We start from the raw sequence: 14762 nt of genomic DNA on the forward strand, positions 1-14762 counted from the left end.
TCAGAGAGTTGACATCAGGGATAACTTAACACCCATTGACATGAACTCTTCCTCTGGAGTTCCAAACCAGATGTCTCTGATGTGGCCAGAGACGGCTTTCACGGCAGATATTGCACTGGGCAGTTTCCCAGCTTGAATGACAGCAGTATCTTGCTGTCACACAGTCATGAGGAACTGTCCCTTGAGCCAACTGTCATCTATTAGGGCTTCATACACACCGACTTTCTGTCTTTGCAATTTCCCCTTAGCTTGATTGACATCTAGATATGGAGCTGGGGAATGATTTCCCAAATAAAGACATTATGTCATCAGCAGTTGCATTGAGTTTTAAAAGCAATTTGAGATTTAACTCTGTTGTCCAAGCAAGTCAGGCAAGTCAAGCTCTCCTCAGGGATTGAGGGAGCTGACGGAGGTCATCAGGCAGTTCATATTGGCTGGGTTTCCAACAACAGTGACCTTAACTGACTTCTTGGATTATTTCTCCAAAGCTGCACACTAGGCTTTGAGGATTTTTCACAGTTGCTTTCAGTAGGTTTTTCTTCTCCACTTCTTCCCTTCTTACCATGGAGCCCACAAGAACAGCCACATCTAGCTCTTTGAAGGCAACCTCTTGTTTGTTTGTTGCAATGACATCTTTCGGAAGGGGAAGAGCACAGTTGTGTAGCTCCATCAGTACACCATCCAGAACACCCATTGTGGCGGTTGGAATAAGTTTGGGTCCCATAGATTCATATATTTGAATGCTTGGCCATAGGGGGTGGCACTATTAGGAAGTGCGGCCTTCTTGGAGAAGGTATGGCCCATTGGAAGAGGCGTGGCCTTATTGGAAGAGATGGTGCTGAAGGAATCGCCATCCTTCCTGCCATGATGATAATGGACTAAACCTCTGAAACTGTAAGCCAGCCCCAATTAAATGTTTGGCTTTATAAGAGTTGTCTTTGTCATGGTGTCTATTCACAGCAGTAAAACACAAACTAAGACAGCCATCATGGGAAGATATCCAACAGCACAAGAAGTATAGGCTGGTCTTTATTAAAGACAGATCCATCTTTAACACTGTACAAGAGTGAAAAGCTGGTTGATCACCTGTTCCATTCACAAGGACTCTGATGGTTCAGATGTTGGGAATTCAAGGCCAATTTCTTCTCCTACAAAGCCTGACTTCAGGAGTCAGATCACCACTACAGCTCTCATTAAGGTGCTTTTATCAGAGTGCTTCCTCATAGCAATAAGAAGAAAAAAAAATCAACCAGGAGTGGTGGCATGCACCTTTGATCCCAGCACTCAAAAGGCAGATGCAGGTGGATCTCTGAATTTGAGGTCAGCCTGTTTTACAAAGTGATTTCCAGAATAGCCAGGATTACAAAGAGGCACCCTGACTTGAAAAAAGAAAAGAAAGAGAAAAAGAAAGGGAGTGTGGGAAATCCCAGGCACCCTAGTGAAAAATAATTGTGTTAACCCTGCAGCTGAGTTGAAGACCTTAAATCATACAATGGCTGGCCTAGCATAGTAGTACATGTCTGTAGCCTGAGAACTTAGCAGACTGAGGCAGAAAGGCAGTCAGGAGAAGATTGGTAGAACTTTGCCAGCCCAGTCTACATAGCAAGATCTGCCTCAAAAATCCCAAAGCATTATATGTAACTATAAACATTGCCTTAGTTGTTGTGAAGAGACACCATGACCAATGCAACTCTTATAAAAGCAAATATTTAATTGGGGTTGGCTAACAGCTTCAGAAGTTCAGTCCATTATCATCATGATGGGAAGCATGGCAGCCTGTAGGCAGACATGATGCTGGAGGAGGTGAGAGTTCTACATCTTGATCCAAAGGCAGTCGGGAGACTGATGTCCACAGGCAGCCAGAAGGACGGTCTCTTCCACACTGGGCAGAGCTTGAGCACTGTAAGACCTCAAAGTCTTGCCTCCACAGTGACACACTTCCTCCCACAAGGCCAAACCTACTCCAACATGGCCACACCTCCAAATAGTGCCACTTCCCATGGGCCAAGCATATTCAAACCACCACAAATATTAAAATAAAGTTCATCAAAGGACTAGAAAATCTTGGCTCATTTTAAGTACTCAGTGTCAATAAAAGGATAAACTTGACTGTGCTGTTAAAAGCATCAGGCTATGTTGTAGCCATAATGTTGTTCCCTTATAATCCTGTATCACTCTGGCTGTTGTCACTTCCCCAGCTGCCACTGTGCCCACTGGACCAGCCACCTTCACTGCTTCTTCTATCGAGTGCTCTGAAAATGACACCTAAGTGTGTTTTTAGTTAGTCATTTAACTGAAGTTCATGAGACTAAAAGAAGATCCAGGTGAAGGTGCCTGCTTTTGCTGGTGTGGGCTTTCTTACAGTATTTTCCAGCATCGTAGAGGCAGATCTGTGAGCAGCTGCATCCATTCAACCATCCAGTCTTTTTACAAACATTTCCTATGTACCTGTCACCTGCCAGGTGTGGCCCTTGGCAAGAGAAGCAAAAACATGAATAAGACAGGGTCCGGGGCTGGTGAGATGACTCAGTGGTTAAGAGCGCCGACTGTTCTTCCGAAGGTCCCGAGTTCAAATCTCAGCCACCACATGATGGCTCACAACCATCCGTAATGAAATCTGATGCCCTCTTCTGGAGTGTCTGAAGACAGCTACAGTGTACTTACATTAAAAAAAAAAAAAAAAGATGCAGTGTATGAAATTATCAAATAATTAATAAAATATATTTTTAAAAAAAGACAGGGTCCAGGCTTTGAGAATTACGTCCTTCAGACCTTCAGTGGGACCCATCAGAAGACTGTGGAAGCTTAGACGACCTTTAAGAAGGGATTCCTAATTCCTAGCCCCCTGGGGATCTAGATCAGTGTTTCTCAACAAGCCTTTCACAGGAGAAACATATCAGATGTCCTGCATATCAGATATTTACATTATAATTGATAACAATTATAGTTCTGAAGTAACAACAAACATAGTTTTATAGTTGGGAGTCACCACAGCATGAGGAACTGTATTAAAGGGTTCCAGCATTAGGAAGGTTGAGAACCACTGCTCTAGATGAATTCCAAGCTATTGTCTGTCTCCTGCAATGGCTACAAATTCTAAAAGAACTGTTGATCCTTTTTTGCCAAGCAGGGACCTACGCAACCCCAGGCTGGCCTTAAATTCCTTATGTAGTCAAGGATGACTTTGAACTCCGTATGCTCCTGTTCCTATCTCCTGAGCTATCGGATTACAGTGTGTGATCACCACACCTTGTTTTATGAGATAATAGGGTTCAAGCCAAGGACATGTATATGCTAAGCAAGGAGGCAATGCTCTGCCAACTGAACTACATGGTCAGTCCAGGGTCTGACAGGATTGCTTCTGTGATCCTGACTCTGAGATTCCGAATAGTCTAAAGGGTGATTTTTTAATGAATGCCTAGATGGCATCCAGGAGAGTATGCCATGCGTGCATGCGTGTATGTGTGTGTGTGTGTGTGTGTGTGCGCGCGTGCATGTGTGTGTACACATGAGTGCACATATGTCTGTGTGCATGAGTGTATGTGTGCATGCATGCATGTGTGTGTGTGTGTGTGTGTGTGTGTGTTCTCTTTTCCTCCCTCCTTCTCACCTCACTTTTCACAGGTCTCCTGAGTTATTCTGGGAACCAGCAGTCCTCACTTTCTTTGGAGAATCGTAACACTTCTGTTCACTTTCATTTCAAATTCAGCCCCTTCAGTGAGAAAAAGAGTCTAATGCTTTTTGTCTCCAATAAACATCTCTAATTAGCTTCACGGAGGAGAAGAATTCTTTAAAATTACTTTTCATGAGAATGTCATTGTACATTGTAGTCAAAGATCCCTCTCAAATGTAGAGCTATCGAGGGGGAGATATCAAGTTACAACTGCCTATTTTCTTTGATCCCAAACACTTCCCATTTCATTTATTTAGCTTTGTTCCTCTCCTCGGTGCAGGGGAGGGGAGGGGAGAGAGTTGCTCACCCAGAGCTCGAAACTCCTGTCAGACAGACAGCTTCTCGTTGAAAGTTTCAAGTATGCATTAATGCATTCCCCCAAGCTCGAGTGTGGAGACAATTGTTCTTATCGACCAAAATTGCCTCTCACCCAGAGAATCTCAAAGATAGTTTGAGCAGAGCACCTTCAATCAGTTCCATTTTTCAAAAGCCCCCCTGCCCTGACCCCAGCCTGAACATTCTGTTATCTTCTTTTAGATCATTCTGGGAACAGTAATGGACGAGAGAGGGGAGGACATCTCACCAGCAGGAAGTTGCTTGCTCTGCTCAGTGAGAGGTTCCCAGGAGGGCAGGTCTTGCGGCTGGTTTTGTCTACTCGCTTGGTTGCATTTCAGCTTCTGAGTAGTCTGCACCCACCACAGTTTGCGTGAGGTGGGGAGATAGCTTGCACATTTTGGAGTATTGCCTTGACACCCCACCCCCAACTGTCCAGGTTCTTCATTAATTTAACCTCCACAGGCCCTCGATTCACTTGTGATCTCGGTTTCCTGATCGTCTTGCTCCTCGCCTTATAAGCTCATGTCTACCATTTCCTGTAGACCTGACCTGCCTTAACCTGTTTGGCCATCAATGGTTTAGGTTGTCAGAACTACGTGATCATGTCACCAAATCTCAAGGCAAAGAAGGTAGCTCGCTCTCTCTCTCTCCGTCTCTCTCTCTCTCTCTCTGTCTCTCTCTCTCTCTCTCTCTCTCTCTCTCTCTCTCTGTCTGTCTCTCTCTCTCTGTCTCTCTCTCTCTCTCTCTGTCTCTCTCTCTCTCTCTGTCTGTCTCTCTCTCTCTCTGTCTCTGTCTCTCTCTGTCTCTCTCTCTCTCTGTCTCTGTCTCTGTCTCTCTCTCTCTCTCTCTCTCTCTCTCTCTCTCTCTCTCTCTCTTGTTTTCCTCCTTGTTTTCCTCTCTTGTTTACCTCTTGTGACAAAATACTTGTCAAAAGCAACATAAGTTAAAGAACTTGAAGGAAGGTCTGGCTGATGCCAAAGTTCTACCGTGGAATACACCACCATAGTCGCTCCCAATAAAACCAACAAACTACAGGAGAAACAAGAAACAAACAAACAAAAATGGAGGTCTGGAAAGATGGCAGCCCCCTGCCCCTGAAACCAGCAGTTGCCCAGGTTCAGTCAACAAACCAAACAAGCCCTGAACCCCAAACAGTCCCTTTGGGAAGGAACTTTCTCCAAGGCCATAAAAACACTCACCAAGTGCATTTTAAAGGTAAAAACAAACATCTTATTTTGGAATACTTTTAAATTCACAAAAGAGCTGCAGAGATGTTCTAACACATCAGAGTTCCCTAGACCTTTGCCTTATTCCCTGCTTGCTTACATCTTATTCCCCATCCTACAAATGGTAAAACTGAGCCATTAATGATAAACCCTTGCTAGTAACTAAACCACAAGCTTTCTTCTGATTTCACTCATTCCCCCCCCCACACACACACCCTGCTCCAGAATCCGGCCAGTCTACTCACAGCGTTTCCTCTTCCTGTCTGCCCTGCTCTATAATGGGTTTTCCATCTTTCTTTGCTTTCAGCGGCCTTATCTGTTTGAAGACAGCTTTTCAGGTGCTATATGAAATGTCCTTCAATGTGCTGGTTAATTTTATGTCAACTTGACACAAGATGGAGTCATTTGGAAAGAGGAAACCTCAATTGAGAAAAGGCCATCACCAGATTGCCCTTGGGGCAAGCCTGTGCTACATTTTCTTATTCTCTTTCTTCCTTTCTTCCTTTCTTCCTTTCTTCCTTTCTTCCTTTCTTCCTTTCTTCCTTTCTTTCTTTCTTTCTTTCTTTCTTTCTTCTTATAACTAGTGAAATGCTTTATTAAATAATAGCAATTTAAATCTGTTTTCTTACTCTAAAACCCCCTCCTATATTTAGAAGATGGGGTAGCTAGCTGTTCACTGGTCAGAAGAACTATTATTGAATAATAAGGACAGATCAAATACAAAACTAAATATGACACTAATTAAAATTTTATCTGGCTAAAAGGAGATCAAAGTAATAGACTACTGAATGTAAATTGGTTATTTATTACATTAAAATGATGTTTTTTAATTAGATATTTTCTTTATTTACATTTCAAATGTTATACCCTTTCCTGGTTTCCTCTCCTAAAACCCCCCATCTTTTCTTCTTCCCCCTATCCCTATCCCGTCGTCCCCCTGCTCCCCAACTCACCCACTCCTGCACTTCCTGTCCCTGGCATTCCCCTACACTGGGGCAACGAGTCTTACAGGACCAAGGGCCTCTCCTCCCACTGATGACCAACAAGACTAATATCCAATATATACAAAGAAATCAAGAAGTTAGACTCTAGAGAACCCTATTAAAAATGGGGTACAGAGCTAAACAAAGAATTCTGAACTGAGGAATACCGAATGGCTGAGAAGCACCTAAAGAAATGTTCAACATCCTTAGTCGTCAGGGAAATGCAAATCAAAACAACCCTGAGATTCCACCTCACACCACTCAGAATGGCTAAGATCAAAAACTCAGGTGACAGCAGATGCTGGCGAGGATGTGGAGAAAGAAGAACACTCCTTCATTGCTGGTGGGATTGCAAGCTGGTATAACCACTCTGGAAATCAGTTTGGCAGTCTCTCAGAAAATTGGACTTAGTTCTACCGGAAGATCCAGCAATACCACTCCTAGGCATATACCCAGAAGATGCTCCAACATGTAACAAGGACACATGCTCCACTATGTTCATAGCAGCCTTATTTATGAGAGCCAGAAGCTGGAAAGAACCCAGATGTCCCTCAACAGAGGAATGAATACAGAAAATGTGGTACATTTACACAATGGAGTACTACTCAGCTATGAAAAGCAATGAATTTATGGAATTCTTAGGCAAATGGATGGAACTAGAAAATATCACCCTGAGTGAGGTAACCCAGTCACAAAAGAACACACAGGGTATGCACTTGCTGATCAGTGGACATTAGCCCAGAAGCTCAGAATACCTGTTTTCTTAATTAGTGATTGATGCGGTAGTACCCAGCCCATTGTGGGCGGTGCCAGCCCTGGGCAGGTGGTCCTAGGTCATATAAGGAAGCAGGCTGAGCAAGCCATGAGGAGCAAACCAGTAAGCAGCACCGCTCCATGGCTCCTGCTTCAGCTCCTGCCTCCAAGTTCCTGCCTTCAGCTCCTGGCCTGACTCCCCTCACATAACCTGAGAGGTTTAAGCCGAAACGAACCCTCTCCTCCCTAAGTTGCTCTTGGTCCTGCTGTTTCAGCGCAGCGATAGTAACCCTAACTGAGACATCCCATCTGGCTTAGTCTGACGTTTTCTCATGATTAAGCTGGGGTGATGAGTTTGGCAGAAGCCCATAGAGGTGCCTCATGAACACACTTTGACAGAACTCATGTTAACTTTGGCCCTTGAATAAGACAGTGTTCCCTATGTTCGTCCACTGAGAAATTACTGTTTCTCACTTTCCATATTGGGTTCCTTGGAAACAAATCCCTATGTCTAGCCCACACACCATAAGAGAGAATGAGGCTCTGCTTCCTGTGAGGGGTGGTATTTCTATGCATTATTTGAAGTTGTTCTGACGTGAAAATATGCACATGGGTATGATTTACCTTGAAATATTTCACAGATGGGAGGGTGGCTCTCGACACCCTCTGTTCCTACTCCCTAGCTTCTCTTCCTCCTCAGATTAGAGCATGAGTTGCAGGCAGTATCCTATTTTGGTGTTCTAGTAAGCAAAACCCATTCAAAGGAAAGAGAGAGACCGCCTGTAAGAAGCCATGTTCCCCGGTAGGAAGCTCTCCAGCAGTTCTAGGCTCCTTGAACTGAACCACAGTGGGTGGAGCATCTTCTCTCCATCTTCTCTCCATACTAACTGGTTGCTTCTGTCCTTGGCCATATTGAAGTCCCACCCCACACATAATGAATGAGGAAATGCCTCTTCTCTTTTCAGGGGACAGTGTTTACCTATTATCTGGAATTCTCTCTGGGAACTTAAGGATGGGAGCTCACACGGAGCAGCTCAGGTCTTGGGATAACCATTGGACTCATCCCATAAACAAGATGCCCCAGGGGACAGAGTCTGAAAAGGAGGACTGGCGCCATTTTCTCCCAGTTGCTCATTTTTTAAATAATTCATTGGGTGTGTGCCTATGGTCTAAGGAGACTAAAACAGACTATTGGTAAACTGAGGCACGCATCCACTCAGCATGGCCTCTTCTCTGTCCATCCCAATCCACCCAGAAGTCTGAGGATCCTTCTTGGCCCTCCTTCCCTTCGCTCATCCCTATCCAGTCAGGCACCAGGTCTGTGGTGCACACTGGTGTGTGAATAGAAAGGCCTGACAGATCCCAAAGAAAGATCTGGCTTTTACCCAGCTCCCTGGAGATAGCCTCTAAACCCTGGCAATGCACTGCCTGCTAAGAGCGTCCATGTTTATCAGGAGCCTTGGGCCATCCAGACACTTTATGCTGCCAACACAAGTAACAGCAAAGGTCTTGGGCCATGCAGCATTTGCCAGAGTTCCCAGGAGGACAATAGCTGAATATCTCACAAGTCATGAGTAACCAAGGGCCTGTAACCAGCCTGTAATAAACACCCTGAATGTCAAAGTTCATCTGACCAGCTTTGCACATGTTGTCACACATCATTGATGACAGAAGCAATGTGGGACTCCTCTAGGACAGGACCCTGAAAGCACGCATCTGGCACTGTATGTACCGCCCCCTTATGCATCACTGGCTTTTGCCAGTTTTAATCTTTCCTGTCTGGATAATAAGCTACAACTGTGAGTTCATCGGCTCTTGTGAGTTCTGTGAGCCCTTTCCTCATCTGTGAGTGGACCATCCTGAGCGCTGAAGTCAAGGTGGGTCCTGTCCAGTCTTGCTTTCTGGGAGCACTCGGTCTGGGGACAGTACACTGCGGGCATCTCAGAAAGGTGTGCCGCTTGAACTGCTCTGATGTGACAACACACTCAAGCACCAAATGACCCTCGCACACACACAGCAGACAGGACAGACCTTAGCGGGGTGAGATCATGTGATTCCCCCAACAGATGGCTCAGCTTGATTTCTGCCAGTGGCCCTCAGCCTCTGACCTGGGCAGCCAATCCTCAAGCCCTCTGGTATCTCTGACTCCATCTTCTCATCCTCTTTTGTACAATGCATGCCGAGATCCATTTCTTCTTTAGAAATTCATGTTTCCTTGGAGAGAAGGGAGTGGAATACTCTTGGTGTACCCATCTTCCAGGAAGGACTGCAGAGTCAGCCATGCATCTGTCCAGCCATCTGGACAGATGTGGCCTGGTCCATCATACTGGCTTCATCACTGGGACGTTTCATCAGGATTCTGCTTTCCGAATGGAGAGCTGAGTGGCTCAAAGCATGCACCCATTCATTCTCTCCGTACTCTTGGCTATGGGTGTGATGTGACCAGCTGTCTCAAGCCCCCTCTATTTTGCCTTCCTCTCAGAGATGGGCTGTAACACGGAACTGTGAGCTAAAATAAACCTGTCCTCCCAGTTGCTTCTTGTCAGAGCGCTCCGTCACACAACAGAAATCAAACAGCAGTTATGTTCACCCCTCCCTTCCCTTGTTGGGAAAGAAGATGACACATTTGTCCTGTAATGTTTCTGGAGAAAAGTAATGTTATCTCTAAATTAGCGTTAAACTCCACAGAACATCTGAATCATACTTCCACTTTTCTAGAAGATTCTACTCAGCCTGGAGCCGTTCAACACTTCCTTTCTCAAATCTCCTACGCACTCAGCTCCTGCTTTGGACAGCAACTTGTCTTCAATTAGAGGATGTTTGCGGTCAGGGCTTAGAGGTCATTTGGGTTTTTTTTTTTTCTTTCCCCATTATTAGAAATTGAACCCGGGGCAAAGCATACCATTAGTGACCTACACCCAGACTGGTTTGTATTTTCAAATGAAGACAAAATCTTGCTAAATTGTTTGGCTGGCCTGGAGCTGGCTCTATAATCCAGTTATACAATCTTCCCACCTCAGGCTCCCCCCTAGGAGGTTACAGGCCTACGCCACCAAGCTTGGCTGGCAATGGTTTTTATACAGCATGCCCTGCTGAAGGAGGACCTCCATGAGTGGCCCCGGAACTCTGCATTTCTAGGAATCTTCCAGGATGCATTTTGGGAGGGAACTGCCAGCCTCCTTCAGCCTTCACTTATATGTAGGTGCCAATTTTCTCCTGAGCCTGGTGTCTAAGTTAGGGTTTTACTGTTGTGAACAGACACCATGACCAAGGCAACTCCTATAAGGGCAACATTTCATTGGGGCTGACTTACAGGTTCAGAGGTTCAGTCCATTATCATCAAGGCGGGAACACGGCAGCATCCAGGCAGGCGTGGTACAGGAGGAACTGAGAGTTCTACAGCTTCGTCTGAAGGCTGCTAGCAGGATACTCACTTCCAGGCAGCTAGGATGAGGATCTTAAGACCACACCCACAGTGACACACCTACTCCAACAGGGCCACACCTTCTAATTGTGCCACTCCCTGGGCTGAGCATATACAAACCATCACTCCTGGCGATGGTTCCAGTTGCCTCTTTGCCTCAGTGGCTGCTAGAATGATCCATCTAGAAGACTGTTTCCTCAGTACTCAGCTCCCAAATACTGTCCCCTTCCCCCATGGACCTGTGTCACCGGTTTCCATCACTAAGCAGGCATAGTTCTCAGCCTCTGGTACCAGGAGCCAACTCTGGAGGGTGCGCCAAGCTGTCCATGTGGAAGCTGCCTACATTGTCCATGGAAATGAGAATGAGAGGAGGATTCCTGCCCTCATAAGCTTAAACAGAACTGACTGGAGAGACACAGAGCCTGGGATCCAATATGCAGTCTTCCAGCAGGAAGCATGGAAGGAAGAGTTGGCTAAGAGAAAGGATCAGAAATCAGGGTGTCAGGATGGAAGAGGAAAGAACAGAGCAAAGAGGGAGTAGACTCCCAAGGCCACATTTTCCAGTTCTGGCTCATGATGGATAGCTCTGTAATTGAGAGGTAAGTCACAGTGACCAGGACCACCTATATAAACCTCACCAGGTAAGAGGCCATGACCGGCAGGACCAGGGGTACATTCTATTTCTAGAACTGCCCCTGGGCTGTCAGAGCATGCATCACAACTGTCCGACGCCTTTGACTTCTAGAGTATCCCCTACTCCCAACATGCAAATTCTGTCAGGCTCAGAGCATCAGAGGCCACCTCCCTCTCTCATTGTCACCATGTCACAAATTTCCATTGCTATTACCTTGGTTCTTTCTCCACTCAAGAGCAAGGAGAGGGGTCCAAAGCCAACATACAGCCTGGATCACTCATCTTCCTTCATAGTGTCTCTCTGCCACACAGCAGGACATGGTGATGGATAAAACTTGTGTGTCCTCATCCTTGGAGAAGTCCTAGTGTGTCACAGGGAAGATGGATGGTGAACAGGTAACATTACACACCAACCTGGAACTTCCAACTCTAACCGTGCTGGGAAGTAGAGGGATATGGAAGCCAGCGGACCTATCAAGAATCAGGGAAGAGGATCGCTTTCTGCTAAGCTGAGCGGGTGTCCCTGGGATCGCCGTGGCTCCCCACACTGGGCCTGTTGCTAGGTTAAGAGGGTGATCATTGGAGCCTCCAGAGTCCAGCCTCTTCAGAAAGAGCATCAAGGAGAAGAGTACAAATGTCAGTAGCTAACTGTAGCCACAGTCTCAAGGTTTCTCAGCTGCCCATAACCAACAATCACCTACTACCAGTATTCTGAGCCATCCAAAGAAAAGCCTCCAGGGGCTGGTGAAATGGCTCAGCGGGTAGGAACACCGACTGTTCTTCCAAAGGTCCTGAGTTCAAATCCCAGCAACCACATGGTGGCTCACAACCATCCGTAACGAAATCTGACACCCTCTTCTGGTGTGTCTGAAGACAGCTCCAGTGTACTTACATATAATAAGTAAATAAAATCATTTAAAAAAGAAAAAGAAAGAAAAGCCTACAGCCATAAGACTGACTTTGAAGAAAGGGATCAAGCTGGACTCCCACATGTGCCTCCTTGGGGGCAGGGCAGCTCTGATGAGGTGGTTCCAACAGCAGTCATTTGGGTGCTGTGTAAACCCAAGTCTCCCAATATGTTTCCTGGGAGGGCCTGGAGTCAAGGCTGGCTCCTCAGCTCCCTAGGGTACAACTAAGAGGCCTGGGGTTGACTGGTTCCCTGCAGATGGGACTACACACAGCTGGCCACCTTCTCATATCCTTTAGGCATTGGCAAAGACTGCCTGGTACTGATGCTGTGAGAGGCTGCAGCAGGGCTTGGTGCCATTTGTGCTGCTTACCCAGGTGTGGTACTCCAGGACCAAACCTCCTCAGGCCCCACCAGAGGTCCTGAGGACAGAGGCATCCCTGAGTAAGACTACACGGGGAACTTTATGCATCCACAAGAGTGATTGTTATCTTTCTAGAGAATCAAGTGCGCCTGTCTTCCACTCTAGGGACCCTCCTTATGCACACACCTTCAGCATCAATAGGAAAGTAATCCATCTCTTTAAAAGGACCCAAGAGGGCCACTTCCCAGAAAGGTACATTCCACAAGGGACCTGCTAGGGACCTTCCTTCAGTGATTGACAACTCTGTTTCCAGGAGGCTATAAAAGGTGGCATGTGACTGTCCTATGCTGTCCACTGGGAGGTGGAGACAAATTCCCAGAAGCTCGTGGACCAGTTACCTAAACAGCAAACAAGAAACCCTATCTCAAAACAAGGTGAAAGGTGAGGACCAGCATCCATGATCGTTCTTTGACATTTATACATATGTCACATGCACAATAACAACAATAAAACAAAACAAAAAATAATAATATACACATCAGTAGGTGTGGTCTGGCACCTAAAAGGATTTTCGTAAGTCAAATCCCCCAAGAGGAAGCACTCTAAGAGTGGATATATACAAAGCTGCCACACAGGCTGAGGAAGGGACACGTTGGAAGGTACTTGGAGTTCAGGGACCATGGATAACCCCAGGCTAGTTACACAGCCTTTCTGCAGCTGCGATTCGATGACAACCCAGTCTCCTGATATTGCTGTTATGATACACTAACTAATGCAGGTAAGATGCGCGGCGCAGAGAGTGAGCCATCGTAAATGGCAGCTATTACTGCTGTCACCAATGCTGGGAAGAGGAAATGAGGGCACGGATCTTGGAAAAAGCAGACCATCTCTGCCCTCCACCGACCTTGATGCTGTGTATAATGGGTTGATCTCTCCGTTGCTTCTCCTCACTGGTATGGGAGTCCCAGGGAGAACAGTGATCTGGCAAAATACCCAACACAGTGTAAGCATATATGGAATGTGTTAGCAGCGCATGGGTCGGTACTTTGAAAAGAAGGGAAGGAATCACACACAGTATGTCTGCTCAGAAGAATGAATGCTTTGATGGGGGAATGGATACATTCGTTGCTTAGGTCGTGAAAAGCATACGATGCATTGCAGGGAGGGACCTAGAACAGGGCCATCACCATAACTCAGTTCCACCTACAGAAAGTTCTCAGCGTGGAGGGAAGGAAACAAGGAGAAGCCCTTGCAGGCAGATGGAGACGTAGGCACAGGTTGTATGCACATTGGCTCCTAAACCCGAGTTCAAAATCAGCTGAATCCTTGCCTGCCCACAGCCACCGTCCCTAAGGAACCTGGCACCCCAGCCAGATTGCACTGATGAGAGACCAGCCTGAGGAAGGGCTCCAGGAAGGGCTGGTGGGAAGACCAAGGACGTGTGGACACGACCCTGGCCTTCATCTGCCACCCGTCTCCAAGTGTCAGGAGACCTGAGTTTGAGTCCTAGTTCTGCCACTTACTGCTATGTCACGTGTGCTTCAGGATCCATAAGACAGGCGTGGGGACACTTTCAAAGCCTTGTGAGAACAACAGAGGCACATGAGAGGCACAAGAGATTTGCTCAACAGTGCTCAGCTCCATAGAGGCGTTTGCTACTATTGTTAGAGGACAGACAGGAAAGATGGGGGGCGATTCATACTCTGAATTATAAAGGCACATTCATACTCGATATTGTAGAAATAAATCTACATGACTGTCTTATTAATAGCTTAGAGCATACCACTGTTAATGGCTTGTTTGTTCTGTATTAAGCTCTTCCAATCAAGAAGCCCCCGAAGGAGGATAAAGTTGATGTCAACAGACACTTACCAGACTTAGCAATTCAAGAAGTGTTTAACCTCGGGCTGGGGAGATGGCTCTGTGTTAAAGCACTTCCTGTGCAAACATAAGAACTGGACCCCATGTTCCTGAGAACCCACATAGATGCCAGGTGGGCATGACAGCCGGCCTGGAATTCCAGAGCTCTGAAGGCAGACCTGCCCCCGCCCCCACCCCCATCCCCAAATAAACTGGCTAGCCAGACTAGCGGTGATCAGCAAGCTCTGAGTTCAGCTGAGAGACACTAAAGTGGAAAGTAATGGAGAAATCTCATAACATACTCCTGACCTCCACATGTTCACACATGTGCACATGTGTACAAGCACGTGCAAACATGCCTACACATATGCACACTACACACTCACATCTGAGCCCACCTGACCGGAGGAGCAGGCTTGGGCTCCAGAATAACTGACCACCTCCCCACCCCCTACTCGTCCATCCCCTGCTATCCCTGCATCCTCCCCTATATAATCTTCTGGTTGGAGGTGAGATGAAAGTCCAGTTTTTAGGATGTTAACTCAGTGTCTTCTCTGATCCCCGGTTCTCTAGACAAAACACAACGTGAAGTTTCAATTCCTA

At 46.4% G+C, this 14762-nt stretch overlaps 1 pseudogene; it reads right to left on the minus strand.

Moving 5' to 3' along the window:
• On the minus strand, positions 1 to 565 carry LOC110306579 (malate dehydrogenase, cytoplasmic pseudogene; annotated as a pseudogene).
• Positions 566 to 14762: the final 14197 nt, after the last annotated feature.

Source organism: Mus caroli, unplaced genomic scaffold (assembly GCF_978045245.1).
Source record: "Mus caroli unplaced genomic scaffold, Mus_caroli_1 scaffold_14, whole genome shotgun sequence".
In the NCBI taxonomy this organism is placed as follows: Eukaryota; Metazoa; Chordata; class Mammalia; order Rodentia; family Muridae; genus Mus; species Mus caroli.